The 16,926-nt window shown below is 37.5% G+C and overlaps 1 protein-coding gene and 1 long non-coding RNA gene across 2 annotated transcripts in view; both read left to right on the top strand.

The window, feature by feature from the left end:
* Positions 1–186, top strand: part of MTAP (methylthioadenosine phosphorylase) — a 56,718-nt gene extending 56,532 nt beyond the window's left edge. The window contains exon 10 of the transcript XR_007146517.1: positions 174–186. The gene's annotated coding sequence lies outside the window, so the exon portion shown is untranslated. The remainder of the gene's footprint in view (positions 1–173) is intronic.
* A 12,523-nt stretch (positions 187–12,709) lies between these two features.
* Positions 12,710–16,926, top strand: part of LOC125150886 (uncharacterized) — a 28,848-nt gene continuing 24,631 nt past the window's right edge. Inside the window, exon 1 of the long non-coding RNA XR_007146541.1 lies at positions 12,710–12,813. This is a non-coding gene — a long non-coding RNA (uncharacterized LOC125150886). The remainder of the gene's footprint in view (positions 12,814–16,926) is intronic.

Here is a 16,926-nt window from a genome sequence, read left to right as displayed (position 1 = left end):
CCAATGTAAATCTTACTGAAGAGAATACATGTTCCAGAAAGAGGAAATAAAGATGGGTAGCATTCCTCAGACTCTCAGCATGACAGCCTGAGGAACTCCGTAGACTCAGTCACCAGCAAACCCAGTGAAAACAATTTTAAAACAACCAGCTAAAATTGCTCAGTATGGTTAAGTACACACATCTGAATAAACACACATTCAAGAGAATTTATTAAAATGTGTGAAGAACCATGACAGTCTGTGGTATTTGAACTGAGAAATCTGCTTCCCCTTCCTCCCAATTCAGCAAGATGGAAACTTCACTCTAGGCTGGCTCAGACAAGAGCACAGTTTCATCTCCCCTAGTTCCCAGTTAGAAAGCTATCATCCCAGGAGGGGCAGGAAGTCAGTATTTCTCATCTTTCCCCCACCGATCTGCTACTGAGGCTAAGTTATAGGCAAGCATAGAGGTGGAGTTTTTCTTCTACCCAGTCCCTAAGGAGCTCTACCCTGGGTGTGGTGTTGCTGAGAATACTGGGACCCCAATCATCTTTCCACCAGTCTGTTGACTACATGCTGGGAGAATCAAGCAAAAAAACCCAAAACAAAACAAAACAAAAACAAAAAGCAGAAGATACTGCCCACCCCACCCCTAACCACCACCACTGAGCACTCAGCTCCTAAACTGGGAATGTCATTGAGAGAGAAGCTTGCCATTGTCCTCGCTTCCAGGTCCATAGCCATAACTCCAAGACTTTTCCTGGAGGGAGAGTAGGCAATAAAGCTTTTCCTAAAGGAAATGACTTTATTTGCAAGAGAGTGTGGAGAAGTTCAAGCCTAAAGGTGCCCCCTAAAACTACTCTCACTACTAGTGAAAGAAGTACTGAAGGGCAATTGGGATGATATTGGTAGAATCATTGGACATATAAGTTAAATTGTGAGCCAGCTAGTGTGCAGGAGAGAACCTGGAAGAACATAGCTACAGGAAACTGTCTAGGGTCAGAACAAATATTAATAACTGCCTTCCAGAACTATCCCTTCAAAGGAGCCTGAATTTCTTTGGTTTAGTTGATGAGCAATTTATGCCCCAGGGTACTGATTGAAAGCCATAAAGAAATCACCCAGCAATTAGAGTTTAACAACTGGGTATGATCAGGAAAAGAGACAACCAAAGAGAACCTTGAAAAAAACCACCATTAACCCAGGGTGACTGTGCATATAACCCAAGGATATGCTCCCTGAAGAGCATATCAGAAGCTTATCAGTGCAAGAGAGGAACAGACTCTATTAAAATAATGTTACTAAATAAATAAACAAGCAAACAACAAGAGGGGAGGCACCAGTACCCAGAGTTGCCAAAATATATTATCTAAAATGTCCAGATTCCAACAAAAATGATTAGTCATGCAAGGAAACAGGAAAGTATGACCCGCACCCTGGGGGGAAAAAAAAAGGCAGACAACAGAAAGTGCCTAACTGCCTACAGAGGAACCAGATGTCAAATTTAACAAAGTCTTCAGAGTAGTCATTATAAACATGTTCAAAGAACTAAAGGGAGTCATGACTAAAGAGTTAAAAAGGAATGATGAACATGTTCAGCAAATACAGAATATCAATAAAGAGATAGGAATTATAAAAAAGAATCAAATGGAAATTCTAGACTAGAAAAGTACAATGACCAAAGTGAAAACTTCATTGAAGAGGCTCAACAGTAGATGTGATTAAGAAATAATTAGTAGTGGGGCCCTGGGCGGCTTAGTCAGTTGAGTGTCCAACTCTTGACTCTGCTCAGGTCATGACCTCATGGTTCCTGAGCTGAAGCCTCTGCATCAGGCTCTGAGCTGACAGCACCGAGCCTGCTTGGAAATCTCACTCCCTCTCTCTCTACCCCTATCCCATTCATGCTCTCACAAAATAAATAAAATTTTAAAAAGAGAAATAATTAGCAAATGTGAATAAAGATAATAGAGATTATGCAACCTGAAGAGCAGAGAGAGAAACGAATGAAGAAAAATGAACAGAGCTTCAGAGAAATATGGACACTATTAAGCGCAGCAATATTTGAAGAAATAATGGATGAACAACATCTCAAATTTACTGAAAAACAATAATCTACACATATAGGTAGCTCAACAAACTCCAGGTAGGAAAACACAAAGTTCCACAAATAAAAACATAGTAAAAATTCTGAAAGAACCATGGGTGCCTGGATGGCTCAGTGGATTAAGCATTGATTCTTGATTTTGGCTCAGGTCATGATCTCATGGTTTGTGAGTCTGAGCCCTGTTGAGCTCTGCATTGATAGTGAGGAAACTGTCACCCTCTCTCTCACCATCTCTCTCCCTCTCTCTCTGCCCCTCCCCTGCTCGTACGTGCTCTCTCTCTCTCTCAAAATAAATAAACTTAAAAAAAATTCTGAAAGAACAAAACACAGGGAGAAAATTGACAGGAGTAAGAAAATGACTCATTTTCAAGGGAACCTCAAAATTATTAAAATATGACATCTGCAGCAGAAACAACGGAGACCAGGAAACGATGGGATAATATATTTGAAGTGCTCAAAGTAAGAAACTGTTAACCAAGAATCCTATATTCAGCAAATCTATCTTTAAAAAACAAAAGTAAATGAAAGATATTCCCAGATGAACAAAGAGAATCTGTTGTTAGCAGACCCTCCTTATAAGAAATTCTAAAGGAAGTTAGACTGAAAGTAAGTGACCCCCAATGGTAATTAAATTCTTATTAAAAAACAAAGAGCACTGGTAATGATAATTATGTCATAAAAAAGACAACATAAATCCATTTTTCTCCTTTCTTCTCCTACCCAATTTAAAAAGCAACTGTATAAATCAATATGTATGTAATGTATTCTTGGACCTATGATACATACAAATGTAATACGTTTGCTAATAACAGCACAAAAGGTATGGGGGGGGGAGTTATATTGGGCTAAGGAAATAACGCCAAATGGTGACTTGATTCTGCAAGAATAAATAAAGAGAATCAGAAATGATAAATAAGAAGGTTAATATAAGAAAAGCTATAAATATGTACTTGCTCTCCTTTCTTCTCTTAACTAGTCTAAAAGACATAGTATTATATAATTATAATCATGCATTGGGTTTGTAACGTACAGATATAATATGTATACCAATAATAACAGAAAACAGAGGAAAGAGAATGGAGCTATTTACCAGTAATGTTTCTAAATCTCACTGGAATTAAATATAAATATAAATATAAATATAAATATAAATATAAATATAAATATAAAGCTGATTCTGATAAGATGTATATCGTAAGCCTAGAGCAATCAGTAAGAAACTTACTCAAAAAATATATAGTATATGATGAGCACCAGGGATTGTATGGAAGTGATGAATCACTATATTATACACCTGAAATTAATATTATACTACATGTTAACTAACTGTAATTTAAATAAAAATTGAAAAAAATATATAGTATAAAAGACTATTAAAAATTAAAATGGTACCTCAGATAATATTAGTTTAATGCAAAAGAGAGCAGTAAAGAAGAAATAAAGGAACTAAAAAGATGTAAGACATACAAAAACATAAAGAAAATGGCAGATATAAATCCAAATATATCAATAACATTAAATGTGACTATATTAAATAATTTGATTAAAAGGCGGAGATTGTCAGTGCATTAAAGATCCACTCTATGCTGTCTACAGGAGACACATTTTAGATTCAAAATACAAAGACTTGAAGCAAATGAACGGAAAGCGGTGCATTATGCAAAGAGCAACAACAAATAAGCTGGAGTGGCTATAACATGAGAAAAAGGAGACATTAAAAAGGTTCTAAACGGGGCTTCTGGGTGGCTCAGGCGGTTGAGCATCTGACTTCAGCTCTGGTCATGATCTCACAGTTCGTAAGTTCATGCCCTGCGTCAGGCTGTGCTGACAGTGTGGGGCCTGGAGCCCACTTTGAGTTCTGTGTCTCCCTCTCTCTCTGCCCTTCCCCTGCTCATGCTCTGTCTCTCTCTCTCAAAAACAAATAAACACTAAAAATGTTCTGGAGAGATAGGTGGAATAAGTGAAGGGGAATAGAGTACACTTACCATGATGAGCACTGAGTAATGTATAGAATTGTTGAATCACTATTTGTATACCTGAAACTAATATAGCATTGTATGTTAACTGTACTGGAATTAAAATAAAGAACTTAATAATAGTTTAATAATAAGAACTTAATAATAGTTTAAGATTTCAATACCCCACTTCCAATAATAGATAGAACAATTAAACTAGCCAGAAGATCAACAAGGAAATAGAGGATTTGGGCAACACTATAAATCAACCATTTATACAATGGTCCTCAAAACAGGAACAGAATACATACTCTTCCCAAGTGTATATGAGCTATTCTCCAGAATAGATCATAGACCATAATACAAAACTCAATGAATTTAAAGTATAGTAGAAATAATTAAAGGATTGTTTTAATAAAGTATACAGAATAGAATCATTAAAAAATTAAAAGGATAGAAATGATATAAAGATATGTTTTTCAACATTAGGAATCAACTGCAGACAGGAAATTGAAAAATTCAGAAACATAAGATATCAAACAACACACTTCTAAATAATCAATGGGTCAAAGAAAAAATCAAAAGGGAACTTTAAAAATCTCAAAAACATCTCAAAGTTGAAATGAATAAAAATGGAGACACACACCAAAACTTAAGGGATGTAGCAAAAGCAGTGTTCACAGAAACATTTCAAGAAGAAAAGAAAGATCCCAAACCAATAACTTAACTTTCCACTTTAAAATACTGGAAAAAGAGCAAAATAAACCCAAAGCAAGAAGAAGAAAGTAAATAGCAGATCAGAGTGGAAATTAATAAAACAAAATTTAAAAATATAGAAAATCAATTAAAAAGCTTATTTTCTTAAAGAGCAACAAAATTGGTAAAACTTTAGCTTGATTAACAAAGACAAAAGAGATGGCATTCAAACTGCTGGAATTAGAAATGAAAGATGAGACACTCCTACTCTTCTTATAGAAATAAAAAGGATTGGGGCGCCTGGGTGGCTCAGTCGGTTAAGCGTCTGACTTCAGCTCAGGTCACGATCTCACAGACCGTGAGTTCGAGCCCCGCGTTGGGCTCTGGGCTGATGGCTCAGAGTCTGGAGCCTGCTTCCAGTTCTGTGTCTCCCTCTCTGTCTGCCCCTCCCCTGTTCATGCTCTGTCTCTCTCTGTCTCAAAAATAAACGTAAAAAAAAAAATTTTTTTTAAATAAAAAGGATTATAAAAGGACACTATGAGCAACTGTATGAGCAAATTAGATAGCCTAAATAAAGTAGGCAAAGTCCTGGAAACACACAAATTTCTAAAATGACTCAAGCAGAAGATAATCTGAACAGACCTACAATAAAAGATTAAATTAGTAACAAAAACACTATCCACAGTAATTATTTCAATAGATAACAGACAAAACATTTGACAAAATTCAACATCCTTTCATGATAAAATGGTCAATAAAGTAGGAACTGAAAGAAATTACCTTAACATAATAATGACCATATATGAAAAGCCTGCAATTAACATCATACTGAACAGTGAAAAATGGAAAGCTGTTCTTGAAACTGAAAAATCAGCAGTGGTGCCTATTCTTTCCACTTCAGTTCAATGTAGTACTGGAAGTCCTAGCCATTGCAATTAGACAAGAAAATAAAGTAAAAGGCAACCAAATTAGAAAGGAAGAAGTAAAATTATCTCCACAAATGGCATAATCTTACATTTAGAAAACTCTAAAGACTTAAAAAAAACCTGTAAGAACTAATACATTAATTCAGTAAAGTGTTATAATACAAAGTCAATTTAGAAAATCAATTGTGTTTCTATACACTAACAATGAACTATGCAGAAATAAAAGTCCCATTTGCAATAGCATTAAATATAACAAAATGCTTTGAAATAAACTTAACTAATGAGGTGAAAGACTTATATACCGAATGCTTCAAAACTTCAATAAATGAGGGGTGCCTGGCTCGCTCAGCCAGTAGAGCATACGGCCCTTGATCTCAGGGTCATTAGTTTAAGCCCCACACTGGGCATGGAGACTACTTTAAAAAGTTGATAAATGACATTAAAGAAGACATAAATTAATGGAAAGATATCCTATGTTCATGGATTGGAAGAACTAATATTATTAAAATATCCACACAGTGGATAAAAGGTCCAAAAAGTGACCTACCATTTCAAAGCATTCCCTATCAAAATCCTATGGCTTTTTTTTTTCAGAAACAGAAAAAAAATCCTAAAATTCATATAGAATCCCAAAGGACACAGAATAGCCAAACCATCTTGAGAAAGAACAAAGCTAAAGGCATTACAGTCAAGTGGGACTGCATCAAACTAAAAAGCTTCTGCACAGCAATGAAAACAATTAGCAGAGTGAAAAGGGAAATTGTGGAATGTGAGAAAATATGTGCAAACCATATATCTGGTAAGGGGTTAATATCCAAAATATATAAGGAACTCCTACAGCTCAATAGCAAAAAAACCAAAACCTGATTTAAAAATGAGCTAAGGAGTTAACAGACATTTCTCAAAAAAAGAAATATAAATAAATAGCTATCGGGTATATGAAAAATGCTCCAATATCACTAATTATTAGGGAATGCAAATCAAAAAACAATAAAATATCACTTCTCATTTTTAAGAATGGCTATTATAAAAACAAAAAAAACAAAAAACCTACAAATGTTGGTGAGGATATAGAGAAATTGGAACCCTTGTGCACTGCTGGTGGGAATGCAAAATTGTGTAACCACTATGGTAAACAGAAAGGAGATTAAAATTTTAAATAAAAATATGATCCAGCAATCCCACTTCTGGATATTTATCCAAAAAAATTGAAAGAGAATCTTAAAAAAATATTAGCATTCCCATGTTCATTACAGAACCATTCACAATTGCCAAGATGTGAGAACAACATAAATGTTCATCGACAGATGAATAAAGAAATTGTGGTATACACATACAATGGAAAAGAAGCCTTAAAAAAGAAGAAAATTCTGTCATATGCAACAACATGGATGAACCTTGAAGACATTATGCTAAGTGGAATGAACCAGTCACAGAAAGAAAAATTGCATGATTTCACTTACATGAGGTATCTAAAAAAGTCAAATTCATAGAATCAAAATATGTAATGTGGTTTCCAGGGGCTGGAGAAAGGGGAAAATGTGAATTATTATTTTTTAAAAAATTTGTAATTTTTTTTCAGTTTTGAGAGACAGAGCGTGAGTGGGGAGGGGCAGAGACACAGGGAGACACAGAATCCAAAGCAGGCTCCAGGTTCTGAGCTGTTAGCATAGAGCCCGATGCAGAGCTCAAACCCATGAGCCATGGCATAATGACCTGAGCCAAAGTTGGACACCCAACCAAGCCACCCAAGTACCCTGAAAATGTAAGTTATTAATCAATATCCATAAAGTTTCAGTTAAGCAAGATGAATAAGTTCTAGAGATCTGCTGTACAACATTATACCTATAGTTAACAATACTGTATTGTATACTTAAAATTTTAAGAGGGTAAATTTCATGTTAAATGTTCTTACTAAAATTAAAGTTTTTTAAAAAAACTTCTAAGATGGGTCTTACTGGGTTAGAATTAATGTGTTAACATGGCTATGGAGGCACTAGGGGATAATTGTTTCTTGCCTTTTCCACTCTCTAGAGGTCACCCACATTCCTTGGTTTATTACACTCTCCTTCTATCTTGAAAGCCAGCAACATCAGGCTGTGTCTTTTTCACAATGCTATGTCTCAGGTTCTCTTTGTTCTGCCTCCCTCTTTTATTTATAAGAATTGTGATACTTTGGGCCCATCTGGACAATCCAAAATAATCACTCTATATATGGCAGACTGAATAATGTCCCCCAAAATATCTGGGCCTGAGTTCCTGGAACCTATGATTGTTACTTTATATGGAAAAAGGGACTTTGCATACATAATTAAGGATCTTGAAATGAGGAAATTATCCTGGATTATCTGGATGAGCCCTAAATGTAATCACAAGTGTCCTTATAAGTGTGACAGAGATTTGACAACAGAAAGGTGAAGGAGATATGATGACAGAAGCAGAGATTAGAGAGACAGGCTTTGAAGGTAGAAGAGAGGGCTGCATGTCAAGGAATACAAGTGGCCACTATAAGATGAAAAAAAGAAGGTATGAGACTTTCCCCTCAGAGCCTCCAGAAAGAATCAGCCCTACATTTTCACTCCAGCCCAGTGAAACTTATTTCATTTGGCCTTCTGACTTTCAGAAGAAGACTGACTTTCAGAAGAAGACTGTATTCAAGGAATACAAGTGGCCACTACAAGATGAAAAAAAGAAGGTATAAGGCTTTCCCCTCAGAGCCTCCAGAAAGAATCAGCCCTACATTTTCACTCCAGCCCAGTGAAACTTATTTCATTTGGCCTTCTGACTTTCAGAAGAAGACTTCTGACTTTCAGGAGAAATTTGTGTTGTTTTAAAGTTACTAAATTTATGGTGGTTTGTCATAGCAGCAATAGGAAACTAATACATCATCGCAAGGTCTGCTGATTACCACCTTAATTCCATCTCCAACCTTAATTTCATTTTGCATACTGTATCCTAACATATTCACAGGTTCTGGAGATTGGGACACGGACATCTTGTGTGGAGGAGCACTATACTGCCTACTACAACTTGACATACATGGAAAATAAATTCCAGGTTGATAAAATATGTAAATTTCAAATACTAACAGAATATATAGGAGAATATGTGCATATAATCTTGGGTGTGTAAAAGACCTTAAACAAGAAAACAAAGTTGTAAGAAAAACATCTTTTAAAAATAATGGTTGGTACATTTATTTCCATCAAAAAATTTAATTCTGTAGGTTGAATGATACCATATACAAAGTAATAATACAAGCAACAAGCTGGCAGACAACATTTGTAATGTTTATAACTAAGATTAATAGCCTCAGAGGAAAAAAAAGAAAGAAAAAAATATGGGTTTGAATATACAAAACAGATATATGTATAACCATGCTCTTTTGGGCATTTTATACTAGTAAAAATTGAAAACAACTTAAATGTCCATCAACAGATAAATGATTAAATAAATGGCACATTTATCCATACACTAGGCTACCTGCAGCAGTTTAAAAGAATAGGGAAGAATCTTTATGACCTGCGAAAAACCTCTAAGACATATTGATATTTTAGCCAGTGTATACTTTATGATGCTAATGAAGGGGGGAAACAACATGCATCAAACAAAACCATAAGTCATAAAGGATCTCCCTCACCTTTAAGACGATATCAGCAATTAATCTCTGGGGAGAAGAGTAACAGCAAAGGGAAATACTAGTTTTGTTCTCTATTATTTGAATGCAAATCCACTTATGTATAAACTGCATAATACTGTTGAAAGCACAGAGTTTTGTCTTGGTCCTCATGGTATCCAGGGATCCATTTTCCCATTTAGTAAATGAAATCCAAGGGGATGGGACTTACTACTAGTGCTAAATCCTGTGCTGGTGAGAAAATAAATTCTTCCTGTTTCAGGTCCAGCTTGATCTTTTTCTGGGAATTACACTGGGGAAACTGAAGGCCTGAGTCAGAGGAGAGTGTGTGTGTGTGTGTGTGTGTGTGTGTGTGTGTGTGTACTACTATTATAATAATTCATAGCCTTTATGTCTAATCCAGACAACAACTCTGCAAAATAGTTACCCTTGTACCCATTTTACAAATGAGGAAACTAAGGTTTAGATAAGGCCTAACTGAATCACTTATCCTGATGGTTTCTTTTTTCTCTTCCTGTTAACGCAATTTTGACAGTTGCAGAATTCTTACGAAATAGAATGTGGTAAGTTCTAGAAAAACTTCCTGCTACCAGTGCTTGGCTTATTTTATTAGTTATTTATTTGTATTAGATAGTTCAAACCCTTGTTTTTAAAACTGGTAGCAAATTGTGTTCTGTACAAAATAAATTTCCCTCCACAGAGCCCTCGGATACCTACATCCTTCCCTTGAGGCAACAGTCAACAACATTTTGCATGTCTTTCCAGAAATATTCTATGTATACACAAATATTTTTAAAATTTAAGTTGAATTATTTTACACACATTATCCTATACCCTTTTTTCCCCTCAACAACATATCTTGAAAATCACTATATTTTTGCCAGATCTGCTGCATTAATAGCTATATATTATTAATTTTAGGGAAGCCTCATAATTTAATTGATCCCTCTCCATTTATAGCCATTGAAATAGTCTCATCTCTTGTGTCATTACAAAACTACAGTTACTATTCTTACACATGGGCCATTTTGCACATGTGCAAATATATCTGCAGAATCATTTCTAGAGGTGGAATTAATCGAAGAGATGTCCCTTTAAATTTTTCATCGATATTGCTAATTTTTCTCTGTGGATTTTATGTAATTTTACTCCCCTCAGCAATATTTATCCACGCCCTTTTCAACATTATGGAAACACTTTGTACAAGAGGAAAAGAAAGAAAAGGAAAAAGGAAAATTGGTTTTATTTACATACACTCGTCACCCAAATTTAGGTTTTTTTAGCCTTGTTCAGGGGTTGGTTTCCTGTAACGGTACTACCTTCTAACTGAAACTGTGAAATCAATTCCCTTCTCTTTTGGTTTCTACATGATTGATCTACTTCATATAAGGCAGACATGGAAATTATTAACTCTGTTCTTCCTATAAAAGATAACTCTGCTTTGGAGCTGACTGGCCCCTCACAACCCTGGCTCACTTTCTGATGGTACCTCTGGTTCCACGGTGGACCCAGTGGACAAGTGTCCCTTTCTAAGAACTATTTACTTCAGGGACTTTTTCTGTCAAAAAGAGAGACATTCCCCATTTCTCTCTTCCCTCCTCTCATCAATCTCATCTCCAGGGTCCTTAGGGAAACATTTTATTTGATTATTGTTTAGCTTCCTGCAAAGTCATTTTCTCAGCTTCCTATCTATAGAGATTCCCTGATTTGTAAAAACCAAACCTATTTTGCCTTGCTGTTCCTATCTGAAGCTTAAGAGTATGGCAACCAATACATTTTTTTTTTACATGTTAAAACAGCTTTAAAATCATGTAGCAATTTATCAGACTTGGTTACTTTAGAAGCTGGTAGGTAGAAGGACTCAAGATTTACTTCCCAGGTTGCTAACTTCAAATTTCATCTGTAGCAACAGTTTTCACACGTGAGTCATTGACAACAACAAAAATCATTCCATTAAATGATTTATAATGAGAGGAACACTATTTCTCTCTCTCCCTTTCTCCCTCCTCACCTCCAATAAAGAAAAAATACCATCACCAGCTTCTTCTAGGTAGACAAATCTGGTGAAATGTTCTCTTATTAAAAAATATTTTTGGTGCTCTTTACCGAATCAAGAAAGACTGGCTTGGTTGGGGAACAGGTATGGTTTTAGTCAGTTAATATTGTTCTCCCCCTGCCATGGAAAGGAAGGACTCCCTCAGGAGATAACTAGAACAAAACATGGGAAGATTTAAGAACACCTCCAGTACCTCCTGTTTTGTTATTTTTTTTTTTTTTTCTTTCGGGATGATGAGCCCTTTACTTCTATTGCCTAGCACAGTGCCTGGCATACAAGAAGTGCTCAGTGATTATTGATTGAATGAATTAGGGAATGGTAAGCTTACTTACAGAGTCAGAACTCCTCGCTTTACCGCCTCCACAGATCTCCCATGCATTTTTCCAGTAAACAAGAGTGCAAGTAGGAAGTGGGGCAGCTACATCATCCATCTAAATGGAGACAAAGGTTAGGAGCTGATTATTCTCAAAATGTTCAGAAATACTTTAAAGAGAACTTAATCTCAGAGAGTAGTCGGTAGACAGAAAACGTTTAAGAGCGACTTTCTCAGTCTCGTTCCTTGGCTGCAGCCTCTCGAAAAAGTCCTCTTATCGACGGCTAGGGCTGCGGCAACACCGAATTACTGCGTCCGCTATCTGATGAAAAGACACTTGAGAATTCAGAAAACTACTAAACCGTTTCAAGACAATTCAAAGCAGCTCAACTCCGGAAAAAGTGAGGTCATAATAATATTCACTTAAAAATATATATGGTTATTTGCTTATTACTTGAACGCTGTTGCCTAAATCACGTATGCGAGGCCTGACAGGAGGTGCAAGAGGTGGGGTGCAAGCCCTTCCCGACCGCCGGCCAGGGGGTGCACGGGGCCCAGGGAGGCTCACGGCCGCTTTCCGTCTCGAGACGCGGCAGCGTCCACTACCGCCTTCCCGGTTCCCAGTTCGCGGGACCTGGGCTGCGCTCCAACCCAAGCTTGAAAATGCTGCAGTCTAGCGGCGCCTTTTCTATTTTTTATCGTTATTCCCTACCCCTCACCACCATACAGCCCACGGCTGCTTGACTCGGTCGTTTGATCCGTTACCAAGGGAAAACCCCTGTCGCGGAGCTGAGCGGCCGTCCTACCCCCTCGCCGCGCTCGGACCATCTTGATGATACCCCTCCCTCTCTCTTCTTCGGCTCCCGTTCTCGCACCCTCCCTTTTCTCTTTCTCCCTTACTCTTTCTAACCACTGAAAGCCGTTTCGCGTCCGGCCGAAGCACCTGTGCGACCCGCGCCCGGCCCGGCGCTTCACTCCCAGATCCCTCCGCGAAGGCGCTGGCGGGCAGGCGTGCGCGCGCTCGGCGTGGGGGGAGCGCTCACGTGGAGCCTCCGCCGTCCTGTCAGAGAGAGGTTCTGGGGCCTTCGAGTCGGCGCCAGTGCAGTCTCTGAGGCGCCCTCACCACAGCGGAGCCTGCTGGCTAAGGGTAAGAGAGTGACACGTGTGTGTGTGTGTGTGTGTGTGTGTGTGTGTGTGTGTGTGTTGTGCGCGTGCGCGCGCGCGGGAGGGTTAAGCAACGAAGGGCGAGCTCCTACAATCTGAAGGAGCCGGGGGGGGGGGGGGGGGGGGGTGGTTTGGGTGGTGCTGGTGGGGAGCGTGAGGAGGAGGGAGAGTGGAAAACATTTGGAGGGACATAGCTTAGTGTTAGAGCTAGAGAGGTTCAAAGAAATGGTGGAGAACAGATACCCAGATGGTGGGAAGGCCAGGAGTGGGGAACCGAATCCCAGTCAGGCGGGATGTACGGGGGAGGGAACTTCGCGTTTCAGAGGCAGTTGGCCATTCTACTCTAATAGAAAACAAAAAGTAGAAGTGCATCGGTGCAAATAACAGGGTAGGAAGCTCCAAGAGCCCATCCCTAAAAAGAAACGTCAAGAAGATAAGCGTCAGAATTGACTTTGTGGGAACGCGGGAAAGTAGTCACAGGTTTACAGCAACCAACTGAACTCTTGATCAAGAAAAAGATGACTTAAACACAGCATAATGGGGACATTACTAGCGACATTAAAGGAACAAAAGGGATTATAAAACTATGAATTATGTATGCTGACAAGCCTAAGTAAAATAGACAAATTCCCTGGAAACACATAACCTACCAAAACTGACTCAAGGGAAAAAAAGAAAATGTAAATAGACTTATAACAAGTAAATAAATTGAATCAGTAGTCAAAAACCTCCTGACAAAAGCCCAGGAGCAGATGGCTTCACTAGTGCATTGTATCAAATGTTTAAAGAAAAATTAACACCAGTCCTTCTCTCTTCTTAGAATGGTGAACACTTCCTAACTCATTCCATGGGGCCAACGTTATCCTGATGCCAAAACCAGGCAAAGACATACAAGAAATTAAGTCAAAGATGAAAAAAAAAATCCTCAAGAAAATCCTTGCAAACCACCATGATCAAGTGACATTTATCTCAGGAATGCAAGGGGTTCCACATACAAAAATGGATCAGTGTAATATATCATATTAATAGAATCAAGGAAAACATACAATCTGTTGATGCAGAAAAAGAATTTGACAAAATCCAACACTTTTTCATGATAAAACATTCAACAAAGTAGGAATGAACAGAACTTCTTCAATCTGATTAATGGCACTTATGAAAAAATTACCACTAACATCATAATCATAATCAATGGTGAAAGACCAAAAGATTTCCTGCTGATATCAGGCACAAGAAAAGAATGCCAGCTTCTGCTTCTTCTATTCAAAATGGTATAAGCAACATTGTGCTGAAAAGTTTAACCTGAACGATTAGGCACAGAAAAAAAAAAAAAAAAGAAGGAATGAGGCATCCAAATTGGAAAGAAACAAGTAAAACTTCCTCTTTGCAGATGATATAATCTCACATATAGGAAATCCTGGAGATTTTTAATTTACTTTTATTAGGGCTAATAAATTTAGTGAAGCTTCAATAAAAGACTAATACAGCAAAATCACTTGTATTTCTATACACTAGTAATGACCAAAAAAATTAAGAAAACAATTCAGTTTTCTGTAGATTCAAAAATAATAAAATAGGACTAAATTTAACTGAATACATGCAATACTTGTGCACTGGAAATTTTTTTAAAATGCTATAATTAAAGACTAAATTAATGGAAAGACATCCTTTGTTTATGAATTAGAAGACTTAATATTCTCAGGGTGGCAGTAGGACCCAAAATGACCTACATATACAATGCAGTCCCCATGAAAATCCCAGTGGCCTTTTTTTTTTTTTTGGTAGAAATGGAAAAGCTGATCCATAAATGTATATGGAATTGCGAGGGACCCCAGACACAAGCTTAAAACAGATTAAAATTATTTTGAAAAAGAAAAAAAGAGTACTCACATTTCCCAATTTCAAAACATAGTAACCACAAAGTTACAGTAATCAAAATAGTGTAGAATTGACATAAAGATAGACATATATCTCAATGGAATAGAATTGAGAGTCTAGAAATAAACTAATATCTGTATAGTCAATTGATTTTTGACACAGATCCCAGATCATTCAATTAGCAAAGAACAGCTGCTTTAACAAATGATGCTGGGACAATTGGATACCCACACGAAAAAATGAAGTTAGAGCCCTACCTTATATTATATGCAAAAAAAAAAAAAAAAAGACTCCAAGAAAACAAAACAAACAAAAACCAAAAATGGATCAAAGACCTAGATGCAAGATATAAAGCTGTAAAAGTCATAGAAGAAAACATAGAGGTAAATCTTTATGACCTTGGATTTGTCCATGGATTCCTAGACATGGCACTAAAAGCACAACAAAAGAAAAACAAGATTGATTACATTTAATCAAAATTAAAGTCTTTTGTGCATCAAAAGACACAAAGTGTCAGCACACAATGAGAGAAAATATAAGTGATATATTTGATAAAGGTCTAGTATCCATAATATACAAAGAACTCCTAGAACTTAACAAAAATTTAAAAACTCAATTTAAAAATGGGCAAAGGACTTGAATAGACATTTCTCCTAAGAAAATATAGAAATCGCCAATAAAAACAAAAAATGCTCAACATCTGTAGTCATTAAGGAAATGCAAATGAATTCTATAATTAGATACCACTTCATACCCACTAGATGGCTTCTAAAAAATCCCAAAATAACAAGTGTTATTGAGGGTATGGAGATATTGGAACCCTTGTATATTGTTGTGGGAATGTTTAATGGTGCAGCTACTGTGGAAACAGTTTGTCAGTTCCTCAAAAAGTCAAACATAGAATTATATGATCCAACAATTCCACTCCTAGGTATATACCCAAAATAATTGAAAACAAGTATTTGAACAAATACTTATATGTGAATATAGCACTGTTTGCTATAGCTAAAAGGTGGAAACAACCCAAACATTTATTATGAGATGGCATAAGCAGTGGGATACTATTCAGCTATAAAAAGGAATGAAGTACTGGTATGTGCTACAACATGCATGAACTGCAAACACTTACGCTAAATGAAAGAAACCAGGCACAAAAGGCAACGTATTGTATGCTTCCACTTACATGAAATGTGCAAAATAGGTAAATCCATAGACAAAAGGAGATTAGTGGTTGTCAGGGCCTGGGGACAGGGAGTATTTAATGAGTATGCCTAATATATACAGGGTTTCCTTTGGAGGTGATGGAAACGTTTCTGAACTAGATAAATGGTGATGGCTGCACAACATTGTGAGTTGACTAAATGACACCAAATTGTACAGTTTAAATTTGTTAATTTTGGGGCACCTTGGTGGCTCGGTCAGTTGAGCATCCAACTCTTGATGTCAGCTCAGGTCCTGATCTGGAGGTGGTGGGATCCAGGCCCATGTGGAGCCCCACACTCAGTATGGAGCCTGTTTGGGATCCTCTCTCTCTCTCTCTCTCTCTCTCTCTCTGCTTCTCTCCCTTCTCTCCTCAGTGCATGCTCTTTTTCTTTCTCTCAAATAAACATTAAAATATACATAAAATTATTAATTTTATATGAATTGCACCTCAAAAAAAAAAGTAATGAAGGTATGATACCTCTACTGCAGAGGAGGCAGCATGGCCTCCTGGCCTCTGCTGAAGTTGAAGCCACATTCCTCCTCCTGCCATGGCAGAGAAGCTGGAGCTGCTTTTGGTTTGAGTGTCGGTCAGTAGCTACTTCACAGCCCTCTGGAACCACTGTGGGAGGGTTTCAGGAAGCTGCGCTGGGCATGGTTGGGGGCAGCTCAGTCAGGCCCCCAGCAGACTGCAGAACCAGGCTCTGTGGTTGTAGACCACACTTTGCTGGCTCAGTCACATGCTTGCTTTGAAGATTTGGGCAAAATGCCCCAAACCTTGAGGGGCTCAACTCCTGCAGCCAGGTGAGTAGGGAAAGGCCAGCCGTGAGTCTGTCAATCTGAGGTCTCCCTGGAGTTTCTGTTCATCACTTTGTTATCCCATTTCATTGATCTTAAGACCCAGCTCTTGACATTTTATCATCTGAAATTCAGATGTCTTACAATCCATGCTATATACTCTTACTGCAGTGTACATTTATCTTTTGGAAACAATACTACCTTCTAGTCAATAAAATCG

The sequence above is a fragment of the Prionailurus viverrinus genome, chromosome D4 (genome assembly GCF_022837055.1).
Source record: "Prionailurus viverrinus isolate Anna chromosome D4, UM_Priviv_1.0, whole genome shotgun sequence".
Taxonomy (NCBI): Eukaryota; Metazoa; Chordata; class Mammalia; order Carnivora; family Felidae; genus Prionailurus; species Prionailurus viverrinus.
Note: the sequence above shows the minus strand (reverse complement) of the source record. Positions and strands in the feature narration are given on the sequence as shown.